Genomic DNA, 13,142 nt, shown 5'->3' with positions numbered 1-13,142 from the left:
GGGTTCTAACTGCTTTCTGTATTTCTATCTTTTTAATAAACTCATTTACATCTTCAGCCAGAGTCCGGGCTATTGCATATTTATCCTTAGCTCAGGACAAGAACCCACGGTTTTTGTGTTTAAAGAGAATTGTTTCCAGGGTCTAACAAAGGTCCCCAGGGACTGTTCCCCTAAATGGTAACCCTCACCCCCAAACTGTAACATTCATCTTTCGCCACAACATCTTTTTAAACCTTAACAAAAAGGATGGGGTACATTTCAGAAGTAGAACACCTCTGGGTTTAATCCCCAGTATGAAAAAAAAAAAAGAATTTTTTATTTGTTACATGTAAAAACATTAGCCGGGCATGGTGGTGTATGCCTATAATACCAGTACTTGGGAGGCAGAAACAGGAGGATCACAGGTTCAAGGATAACCTCAACAATGTAATGAGACTTTCAGCAAACTAGAAAGACCCTGTTTCTGAATAAAAAATATAATAAAACTGGAGGTATAGTTCAAAGGTAGAATGCCCCAGGGTTCAATCCCCAGCACTACACACACACACACACTCAACTTAAATCTCATAAACATTTCACAAATAAAATTTTCAGCTAAGAATGTCAGACACATAATAATGCGTGAGTCCATTTGGAAAGTAGTTATTACTAAATCCTAGCATTTAGATTTAGAAATATGCCTTTGGGTATAAACTCTGAAGGAAAGCCAAGAAGGGATGACACTATAAAGTCAAGATATAAAGTCAAACTTTGTGAAGGAGGATGTAAAGGTGAAAACTGGATAGAAAATTAAGGGCACTTTTAAGATTCTAACAGTGTTCTATTTCTTCACCTATAGTTACACCGACAATCACTTCTGTTCCAGTCAGCATTCTCACAGCCATAAGCTAAAGATATGATCATGTAATTTAGAGGAAATAAAATTTATTTTCTTATGGTTTCAGGTTCAGTTTATTTGAGACCAGGAACCAAGGATCTCAGGGCATGGTGGCAGGAAGAAGAGAGAGGGAGAGCACATGGGCTGTGCTCCTCGTTTCATGGAGGCTGCAAGCAAATGAGTGAACAGGGGGAGAAGGGACCATTTATAACCCCAAGGCCACACCCCCGAGACCATCTCCTCAAGCCACACCCTACTGGCCTACCAGGTACCACCCAGGTAAATGCATTACAGTGGGTTCACCCTATCAGCTATTGGGATTACAACCCTCAGGACTCAATGACATCAACTCCAAACATTAATTTATGAGCAACTTCATAAGAATTTATTGAGTTGCAAGTTTTTTTGTTTTGTATTTTATTTTGTTTACTTCTATAATAGAACATTTAGGTTTCCAGTATATGCTATAATTCTTTTCCTAGGGATTTATCCAAAGTAAATAAAAATATATGTCTGAAGAAAGACTGATACAAAACATTCATAACTATTTTAGTCATAATAGCTCCAAATGGAAAACAACACAAATGTGCAACAACATAATTTGCCATCCATCTACACAATATACTGATGAATAATTGGTAGTGTATTTATGCGATGAAATACTTCTCAGCAATATAAAGGACTTACCCAACCTCATGAATTAACGGATCCAAACATGTTCTGCTAACTGGCTGTCCAGGTTAGAGAAGGTGATGGTAGGTACCATTTGCCAGTTTCCATCATGTAAATATTCTCTCTGTGGCCTGTCTTGAGCTCCCAACTTGAAGTCCATGAATGCAGAGCCGGAAAGGGATAAAGACAGTCAACTCTTCCAACCTGGATGGAGCTGGATTCCATACACTACAGGGTGAATCTCCCAAACAGACACTTTATTTTTTAAAGGCCAGGCACAAAGCATATACTTTATACCCACTAACACATGTTTACATTATATTGTACATATACAAATGAATAGAGCAAGGGATCCTGTTTTCCTTCTTCTCCTATTCTTACAAGTGTATGCACACAATACACTTGTTTTCATTAAAATAATATGAAGGTCAGACATGCTATATGAATTCATTAATACAAAGTTCTAGAAAACTAATATAAAGTGAGAAAATATTAAGAGTATTCACCTTAGGGGATGACGGGTGGTTTACTCAGAAGGAGCATGAGATTTATTTATTTATTTGTTTATTTATTTATTTATTTATTTTGTGTATGTGTGGGTGGGTCTGGAGATGGAACCCAAGGGCAGTCGACCTCTGAGCTATACCCCCTGCCCTGTTTTTATTCTTCATTTTGAAACAGTGTCTCACTAAGTTGTGGAGGGCCTCACTAAGTAGCTGAGGCTGTCTGTGAACCATGATCCTATGGTTTCAGCCTCCCAAATGCTGGGATTACAAGCGTGCGCCACCACGCCTGGCTAGTTAATCTTACATATATGCAAGGTTATCTGCCCTGGAAAATAGGAACTTTAGACTAACACTCTCACACACTTGCAAGAATAGGAGAAGAAAAGAAACCAGGCTCCCTGTTCTATTTATCTGTATATCTAACCTAAACTCACCTTAGACAAAAGGTTGTTTGTCTGTTGTATTGTTTTATTTCCTGGAGAGGAAGTTAGAATATGAATAAAGAATGAGATTTTTTGTTCCGTAAGAAACTATGGTCAGATATATTTTGGCTAATGGATAGCTTTCAGTGGAAAACAATTCCTCTTAGTCGCTTAAAAGTCAAGAGAACAGGACAGAATAACAACTCCATGCCTGACAAATCCACAGAATACCTGTGAACACCTGTGCAGACTGGCCCTGAGGCTCGCAGCTCCCTTCAGGTGTACCTTTTGAAAAATCTAGTAATCTGACCCCTTCTATCTCTCTCAAGGTTAAGAAAACTCAATTTCATATGTAATAATAAATGTAGCCACTATTTCTAGAACTTTTAGCTTGTACCATGGGTTATCTCATTTAAGCTTCCCAATACTCCCAGGGATGAGGAAGGAGCTTTTATTATCCATGTTGTTAAAAATGAAAAAAATGTTGCTCAGATAGTTTGAGTAAGTAGCTCCTAGATTTGCATAACTAACTAGAGGTAGATCCTGGATTCCTACCCAAGTAACCTGACTAACCAGGGCACAGCATTAGCCACTGGCAAGTGAACTGACCAACACAACGTAGAGAGCTAGGGGGACAACATCACCTAAGTATAACTATTCTTTTGCATAGACAGTTTTAGCCAGTGCGCTAAAAGATCCAGCTGCTAAATTTTGGCCAAAACCTGATCGTTCATCCAATATCTGTAAACAATGATGTCATCTTGATAAAACTAACAGAGACATTTTCATGTCACAGGGTTCAAAATCAAAAGGATCAACGAGAACTCTGCTTTTTTTTTTTTTTTTTTTTTTTTCAGGACAAAGGAGAAGATAGGGAAATGGAGTAAAGAGTTAAGAAGTGAGGCCTGACTTTTTAAGGGAATTTTTAAATTGTAGAACATTACAGCTTTTGCCCTAGCTTTCATTAAAAAAACAAATGTGCACCATTGCATATTCTTTCTGCTTGCGTCAAACATGACTTATCAAAATGTAAATGCCTTATAGCATCAGTTGGAGTCATTCATTTCACTCCTGTGTTTTCATTTCTTACAATCCAAACATATTTGCCTCCTGTCTCTTAGACAGAGGAGCAAACACATATATACATGTATAAGTATTTATGTTGATATAATATAAATAAATATTTCTATCTTATCTGACTACAAACTTCTAACAAGGTCAGAAAGAACAGAACATAATAAAACTATTGCCGTCAAACACAATGTTCCAGGACCCTTAGGATAATTACAAGAATAAATATTTCATTGTGAAAAGGAACCCTTTGTTTACCATCTTCAGATATTTTCTCCCACGATCAACTGTACCATAAGTATTATGAGAGGATAACGGCACAATGAGCCGCACAAGTGACCTTGGACAAGTCACTAAAATTCTTCTCATCTCAAGACAAGGAGCTGGTGTCAGGCTCTGACTCTGAATTCTCCTGTCTTACATAGGCTTCTCCAAGGGCACAGCTGAGATGAGAATTATAATAAAAAGGATTTTTTTCAAGTACACATTCAAACTTTCCACTCCATTTCCCCATTCTGCAGGGAGATACCTACAAATAGCAGAGGCTGAACTAAGTGAGGCGTTTGACATCTCTGATAGTTTGCCGCTAGCATTGCACCTGAGTTTTGGAAAGTGATTAGACTTTAAAGGCTTGTATTCCAAAGCCCCGTGAAGCTGGAACTGTTGTGATAAATCTTGTTTAAAAAAAAAAAAAAATCTCAGTTGAGTAGCAATAGTCTGGGTAACACTTACAGGAAGCTCCAGCTGATTGGAAATAAATGGGCTCTGTCCTCAGCAACAGCTGCAACAACAGCAGCTGAGCCTTGATAGGCGGACTTGCACAGAACAAGCTGGGCTGGAGCTGGAATTTCCCGAAATGAAATCCGAGAACTGTTTAGGTTGACCTTTTCTCTCGCCACACAGTTGACCCTTAAGAAATAAGAGATGACACATCCTGAAGCACACTAAACTTTTACAACAACAGCTAAAAAAAAAAAAAAGAAAGAAAAAAGAAAAGTTGGGAAATGCATAAGAGTCCTCTTGCCATTTTGGAAGAATAAACTGGTTGGTTTGACAGCCTTCCATCTGGGGAACAAAGGGATTATTTAGCAGTCATATATACTGAAGCTGCTGTGGAATGCTTAGTTTCCAGAAAGCAGATCTGCCGATTAGAACCAGGCTTCTCACAATGCAAGACCCACTTCCACATAGCAGTCAGGGTTACAATGACATAAAACAGAACACCATGAAACTGTATTTTGAAAAAGCTGATCTTTAAAAAAAAAATACAGGAGGAGAAAGATTGAAATGTTTGGAGAAATACACATAAGCAAGCATCGTATAAATGGGGAAATATGATCTTTTTCAATAACATGACAGCTTCCTTAATAGTGTTTTCCAGATAATTGAAGAATTTTCTTAGCAGGGAAATCATATAAGTGGAGTCACCTCCTGGGTAAGTACATAAAAATACACCTTAAAAGGCTCCTCTAAAATAGGTTCCCCATATGGAAAGTGAGGTTATTCTGCATTACAGGCCTCAGATTACCTACATCCCTCTAGATCAATATAATGGGACTTAGTAAGATAAAATATAGTGATAACTAGAAATACCTGTCTTGGATAAGACTCTTCTTCTAGCTGTGACTATTTCAAGTCACTTGGCCCTTATTTTGCTCTGTTGGATCCTTTTAATATATTCTTAAGTAATACTGTAAAAAAATATACTCCATTTTTACAAGTGTACAAGAAATAAGGGCTACCTTGAGGATACTCTGGCAGGAACTGGATGGATAGAATTCACCAGAATTATTCAGTTGGGAGAGATCTTAGAAGTCATTTGGCCCTTGGTCTTCAAATGTTAGTCTGAGGACCTATATTCTTTGTAATGTAATGATCTGAGAAAACCAAGATAATGTGGATTCTGTATCACAAATAGAATGCTTACAGACTTAATGAATTTAATAAACTATCTTATACCAAGTACAGTAAGATATAAGTAAAAGGATGGCAAAACTCAAAAGAGTCATTTGTTATCAGCATCTTCTTTTCCCATTTTCTCTTAAAAACACTCCAATAAGCCTTTGACTCCAGCACTAACAACTGCCTTTCTCATGGGTTCTAGTACTTATGTTGCCAAATCCATGCTCAACTATCAATCTTAATCTTACTTGACTTCTCAGCCATATTTGAAATAGCTGATCACTCTCTCCTCTTGACGCACCTTCACTCTGTTCTGGAACACCACACTCTCTTGGGTCTTCCTTCTCCTGCCTCCTAGCCCTTCTTCATGGCCCTTCATCCAGTATTCACCCAACCCCTAAATACTGAAGTGAGTTTGTACAAGCTCCCAGTAATTCAGCCACCTAAGATGGCAAGGATCAATCACTAATTATGTGTGAATTGGGTATACTAGGAAAAACATTTTATAGCAAGGAATCCTCTGAGCATCTGAATCTGTATACAAGTTATGAATGGACTCCGCTCCCTGGAGCCTCTGGCAGAGGTATGTAAGCACAGTTCTCTTGTGCTTACATACCTCTGCCATATGAACAGCAGAGCAAACCCCTCTCTGGAGGCCCTTTGTCTTACTCAAATGCTGAAACTTCACTACAGGGTGGCCATAAAGTTTGGAAACATGGGCAAATGTTTGCCATTTAATTATTATTAATTATTTAGTCATGCTAAATAATGCCCATAAAAGAAGATTGTCCAGAGTGATTCTATCAAGGTGGTGCACCACCCTACTGTGCAAGGGTATAGGGCTGGATATCAGTGTAGAAACCATTGAAGACACTACATCACAGTGAACACGTTATAAGGCACTGATGTGTATTTTCCATGTTTAGAAACACAAGAGGCTTTATAGATTCTCTATAGAATCCCCTTCCAATTAGCAAGACAGGTAAATGTGTCTAGACTTGTTCTGGATTTTTAGTTCGAAAAGTATATAGACAATATGAGTAGAAGACCTTAGCTGCTAAAAAATGAATGGGTTTTCAACCTCTATAAAAATGCTCAGAAAATGAACAAGAAAATCAACATTCATCTGGTTCTTGTCACAAACTAGAAAGTGTACTGGAAGTTTTCACACACTGACTCAATTTAGCCCTTATAAATTTGAGAGAGAGAGAGAGTGCTTAATCCTCATTACCACCTGATAAAATGGGTACTATGATTTTTAGGTTACAGGAAGTTAAGGAACTTGGACTTAATCTTCTTTCCTCTACTTCTAAAGCTAATTGTTTATTCTCTGTGCCATATTCTTTATTCCAATTTTGCAAGTACATGAACAGACACTCTAAAGGTTGAAATTTAAAAATTACATAATCAATATATGGCAAAGCTGAAAATTAAACCTGAGCCTTTTTCATTTGGGAGTACTGTGTTTATCCCACTACTCAGTAGGATTGTTATATATCCTTTTAAAACCAGAGATAAAGAGGGAAGATAGGCTTTGTGAGGAGGGCAGGGCTGTGAGCCTCTGGGCCCTTCCCGGGCCATGCTGGTGTGATGCTCCACTACTGTGCAGCGATTTGCTCTAAAAACCAGAGAGAATGAAACAATATAGACTGGAAGCTCAGCTTTTACCTCTTTACATGACAAAGAGAGACTTGAAAAGTGGCTAAAGAATATAAAATGGGATTCTTGACTCTCTTGACATCAGATGGGGTATTCATTATTTAACACAAACTGTAATTCTAACAATATTTTCTTTGCCTAAAGATTATCAGGGAGAAGACCTTTTCAAAAAATATGGAAATGAATGTGAAATGGGATTCTTGACTCTCTTGACATCAGATGAAATATTTGTTATTTAAAACAAACTGAAATTCTTCTGTGTGTGTGTGTGTGTGTGTGTGTGTGTGTGTGTGTGTGTTACCAGGGATGGAACCCAGGGGCATTCTACCTCCAAGCTACACCTCCAACCCTACTTTTAATTTTTTTTAAATTTTGAAACAGGGTCTCACTGAGTTGCAAAGGGCCTCACTAAGTAGCTGAGGCTGTCCTCGAACTGCGATCCTCCTGTCTCAGCCTCCCAGATGTTGGGATTACAAGTGTGCGCCCACCACGCCTGGCTACAAACTGCAATTCTAACAATATTTTCTTTGCCGACAGATTATCAGGAAAAAGACCTTTTCAAAAATAAAAACAAACAATCTCAGAAGAAATAATGGGAAGATGAGAAAGAAGTATGCCTAAAAGCCAAGCCAGAAGAATCATTGGCATCAAATGAGGCAAAGAAAAATACAGTTAACACAGATGTACTTCCTGAACATTCAGAATTCCTTGATGCATCTGCCATGGTGAAGCCACCAGCTCCCAAAACAAGAAATACACAAAATAAAGTACTAATTCAAATCCAGATAAGCAAGATGCCAAAAAAATAAAAATCTGCAACAGAAACTTTAGTTAACCAAGATGTAGGAATAACTGGTTTTCACATAACTGGTTTTCACACATCTGTGTGTGTGTGTGTGTGTGTGTGTGTGTGTGTGTGTGTGTGTGGTCCTAGGGATTGAATCTAGGGGTATTTTACCTCTTAGCTACACCCCCTGCCTTATATTTATCCTTTATTTTGAAACAGGGTCTCATTAAGTTGCAGAGGGCCTCACTAAGTAGCTGAGGCTGGCTGCGAACCTATGATCCTCCTGTCTCAGTCTCCCAAGTACTGGGATTACAAGCATGGGCCACCACGCCCAGCTTCACACATCTTTTGCGAATCAAAATTCTACAAGTATTTTGATAAATTCAAATTCAGAAAGTATTCAACAGTCTTTGAAAATCCAGAAGTGCTTGAAATAACTTCCAGTCATCTTGCTAATCCAAACTTTAGAAATAATTCCATGGAAATTATGTTAGCACAAGAGAATACATTCTTATTCAGCATAATTAATCAAACAGTTGAAGAATTAAACACAAATAAAGAATAATCTGTTATTGCCATTTTTGTACCCACAGAAAATTCTAAAATTATAGTTAATTCTTTTATACCTGCCCCCAAAGAAACTATACAGGTGGAAGACATAGACATTGAAGACTCCAGATGTAGACCATGGAGCAGAGGTTTTGCAAATTGAACTTCTTACTATAGACAAGACATAAATAAGGAACATCTTTGGCAAAAAGTCTCCAAGCTACATTCAAAGATAACTCTTCTTGAGCTGCAAGAACAACAAACTCTAGGAAGATTGAAGTCTTTGGAAGCATTTATAAGCCAACTAACACAGGAAAATTGGATCTCTGAGGAAAATGTCAAGATTATAGAAAACCCCTTCATAACGTGTGAAGTCACTATGATGTAAAGGGGTTTTAAAAATATGATTTTACATATGCTTTTGTCAGCTAAACCAAATTATATGTAAACTTTTTCTGTATAATATTCTCATATTAATGAAGCTACAAAAATGCTCTAATGCTATGAACTACATTTGTTCTTAAAATGCTTATTAATGAGAGAAGAACTAGAGACCTGTTGGGCTGAAGAGAAAAAGTTTAAAAATTTTCCCCAATTAAAATATAGTGAAAAAATAAGAGTCAGTCATAAAATGAGAGAAAAAACACGTTTATCCTAGAATAGATCAACACCGGTTCTACCATTAGTTTATTACTTATGCAAATTACTTATCAAGACTGGCAAAGTGGCACATGTCTGTAATCCTAGTACTTCGGAGGCTGAGACAAGAGAATTGCAGGTTCAAGATCAGCCTCAACAATTTTGTGAGACCCAGTTTCAAAATAAAAAGAGCTGGGGGTATATCTCAGAGTTACAATGCCCCTGGATTCAGTTGCCAGTGGCCCCTCCCCCCAAAATGAGCCTCATCTCTAATTTTTTTTTTTTTTTTTTTTTTTTTTTTTTTTTTGGTGGTACTGGGGTTTCTGGAAGTCCTTCTACCTCCAGGCTACACTTCCAGACCTATTTTTATAGTTTTATTTGGAAACAGGGTCTCGTAAACCTGCACGGCTGACTTCAAACCTGTGCGATCCTCCTGTCTCCACCTCCCAAGCGCGGGGATTACGAGTGTGTGCCACCACGCCCGGCCTCATCTCTAATTTTAAAATTTATTAGATCTCTACTAGCCTGTTTCTTCATAGCTTCTTCCCTTTCTATTAAGATACTTTTCCTAACACAGAGTTTTCTATAAGATAATGTATACTTACATAATAGTAGTTTGCTAGAATTTGATATTAACTAGTTATCCTCATAGTTATCCTCAATGTATATTGAATTCTTTATTTGACCTTTTAACTAGTTATGCACCTATAATAAAAAGGAAAATACTACAATTGTAATTTTATTTTAGTTGAATTCATTTCTCAGGAAAGGCAATTTAAACATGAAAGAATATTCATTTCAGTAGCTTATATATAGCTGAACATCTTACTACATACTCATTTAAGTTTCTTAACATCCTTATTTATAAAATTATAAAAAACTTTAATGAGGTTAATTTTAAATATGTACATTTTTAGAAATCATAGTATGTATCTAAAAGCGTGTGCTGGTGTCATTTTAAAATCTAGACTAACACAGTAATAATATACATTTCCATTTATGTATATTTTATTTTATTTATTTATTTTTGGTGGTACTGGGGGTGGAACCTAGAGGCTTCCTACCTCCGGGCTATACTCCCAGCCCTATTTTATATTTTATTTGGAAACAGGGTCTCACTAACTTGCTGAGGCTGGCTTTGAACCTGTGTGATCCTTCTGTCTCAGCCTCCCAAGTGTGGGGATTACAAGCATGCGCCACCACGCCCGGCTATGTATATTTTATTATGATTAGTAAGCATGAGTGACTTTAGTAAGAGTAAGTTGTTTCTTAGGAAGAAAAGTGACGGTGATATAAACACTTTGTATCTGCATGAATTTTAAGAAAAAAAAAAGTGTAAACACAAAGATTTTGTGTTAACAACATAAATGTGAAAAATTAGTAGTCAATATAATTATTTTACTGCCTATGGTGTAAGATAAGTTCATTCCTATCACCTGGTTTTGGGTTTTCTTTATCTGTTAAGTAAAAATACTATTATTATACTATCTTTAAAATGCTTTTGAGAATTCTATAAGGTAACAGACATTTTTTAGAAGGAATTTGGGAATCTGAGTCTTTTGCTAGACAAAAATGGGCTTAATGGGTTAAAGAAAACATCAAATTTCAGAACATTCATTATTCTTTATTTCTACAGCCTTGAATAATTGAGTTGAAATCATCCTTTTAAAAGGCCTAAATTAAAGTTGAAATCACTGCACAGCTATTTCAATGTACAGGAGCACAGTGCTAATTAAATCAGTTCAGCATTTCAAACTGCCCAATTTTTCTGTGTTCTAGAGCCAAACTGCAATATTTCCCCCTACAGTCAATTCAGAAACACACTCTGTGGGTCACAAGTAGGCATGGGTCAGTACACTTGTTATCATTGCCACAAAAACAAGCCTCAGCACATGCTTATGCCTATCTTGTTTAAAGGATTCAATACAATCCTTTGTAATGGGCAGAGGAGCAAAAATATGTGCTTCATCTGTGGATTCTCTCAGATGCAAAGCTCCTAGGATGTGAAATCCATCAGGCCCATAAAGAAAACATACTCATCTGTGCTGCCCCTGTAAGGACTGTGCTCCCCATGTGACCCCCTTCAGTCCTCTGAGAGGCACAGAGTTCTCTGGGCAGTAAATTTGATCCAGCTTGAAACAACACAACATAAAAATCAGACCACTGACCACAACAGCACTGAAAGTGATTAGCGCTTTGTTTCCAAACTATCAAGTCTGGGCCACATTTCTCAAGATTTTAAAAAAATTAATGATGAGTTATTTTAGCGAAGTGTTTTTAAAAAAAGAAGAGCTAAGGTTTTAGTTCTTGTAGGATCTCCATTAGATTGGAAATGTCTGTTCTCTCTTTTTCTCTCAAACTAATAAAACGAAGAGGCAAATGGCCTTATAGAACAGAGGTACTAGCCTTGACTTTTGTGTGTTCATAAAATCATGAGTGAGTGACATTACAGAAAATTACAACTGTACACTGCAGCAAATATACAAAACTGTTTTCTTTTTAGGGAGTGGAGCTGGGAAAGCAATGCATCCCCTTTGCAAGACTTCTACTGAAGAACAAAAGGAGCTCTGTCTGTGGTTCATTTTCAGGTGGTTGTGATTATACTGATTCATTCTTTTGCCCTAGAAAAAGGCTACTCTCTGAAAGAGATTACTGGGCTTTTTGGTTAGATTTCCTGGCAGCATGGAGTAGAAGAGTCCTGGGTTCTTTTTCATACCCAGATCATATAAAGCCAGCATCTTCAAGCTGTTTTTTAAAATAAATATTAGTTACCTGTTTTGAAAACTAGAGTGGACACCCTTATGTCCTAATGTCCTTGCTTCCTGCCTTTTCTTCTTAGTATATATATATATATATATATATATATATATATATATATATATATATATATTTACAAGCACATTTATAGTCAACAGATGATCTCTGCTTTCTCCATAGTGCTTAGATGTCTAGTTAAACATTCTAAACACTGACAAGAACTGCATATCCTAGCTTTCTATCTGAACTGCCTGCCACCATGGCATAGATGCATTTAATAATTGAGATGTATTTTACTATTTTGCATTGTTACCTGAGCAACAGTATCTAGTAATGATGAAGAGTCATCAATTCTACCTATATACACAAATTTGAGCTGAGGTGTACACAAAAGGAAGAAAGGCATTGGGAAGCTAATCAACCAACAGTTTTGTCTAACAGTGCTTTGAAATGTCCCAAAGTACAGGGAAATGTATACGCAGACATTAAACACTAGGGCCAGGGAATTAGTCACCTACTTTTTAAAGAAACACACCCTGGTTTGATGGTTGACACATCTGTACCTGCTTTTTACTGGCTACAGGTCAATTTGACAAATCTATTTGTACATCACAGATCACTGTCTGGGCGTTCACTTTAACTACACAGCAGTAAGTAAGTGATGGAACCAGTCAGGATCATGGCCTGTTGCCTCAGTATAAAAAGGGCAAACCCGCCTCCCTGGATGTGGAATTTGAAGTTAGACCCATTGCTAATTGAATCAGACCAACCACTCCAGTGGAATTATTTGCTTACAATAAAGTCTTGCTCTCCTAGCCATGGTAGGAGAAAGGGAATCTGCTGGTGGCATCTTTGACACATCCCTCTTTTGATGGAAAAATAGAAAGATGTTCTTTGCAAAACTAAATGCCCGGAATGTTTCTTTGAAATGAATAGGTAGAGTGGGTTGATGCATGCTCTGCTCAGAAAGAAAAACCAAGCTGGATTAACGGAAGGCAAATGTCTCCTACCTATGTTTCCAAATATCCTCCTTTCTCTAAGTCTGCTTTTCCTCCAAGATCCCCAGTTTCTTTTGTCTGGTCAACAAAAATAGAAGCAAATGCTAAAATTAGTGCTTGAAAATTAAACTAGAAACAAAGGAGAGATAAAAGTTGGATTATAGAGTTTATGGATTTGTCCACGTTTGCATATACCATTAATTTGTTCTCATCTATAGATCTTTGTGGGGCGTGACACTACTAGCTTTTCAAAATGCTCATTGTTATAGGCAGATGAATGTCACAGGTTAACCCAGTAGTATT

The 13,142-nt window shown here is 37.2% G+C and overlaps 1 pseudogene across 1 annotated transcript; it reads left to right on the top strand.

The window, feature by feature from the left end:
- Nucleotides 1-8,213: 8,213 nt before the first annotated feature.
- LOC308269463 (THAP domain-containing protein 5-like) lies at nucleotides 8,214-8,833 on the top strand (annotated as a pseudogene). The gene has a single exon. The product of its transcript is annotated as a THAP domain-containing protein 5-like (transcript).
- Nucleotides 8,834-13,142: the final 4,309 nt, after the last annotated feature.

This window comes from Muscardinus avellanarius, assembly GCF_963383645.1.
Source record: "Muscardinus avellanarius genome assembly, chromosome: 11".
Lineage (NCBI taxonomy): Eukaryota > Metazoa > Chordata > Mammalia > Rodentia > Gliridae > Muscardinus > Muscardinus avellanarius.
The sequence above is the reverse complement of the archived record's forward strand: the minus strand, read 5'-3'. Positions and strand labels throughout refer to the sequence as shown.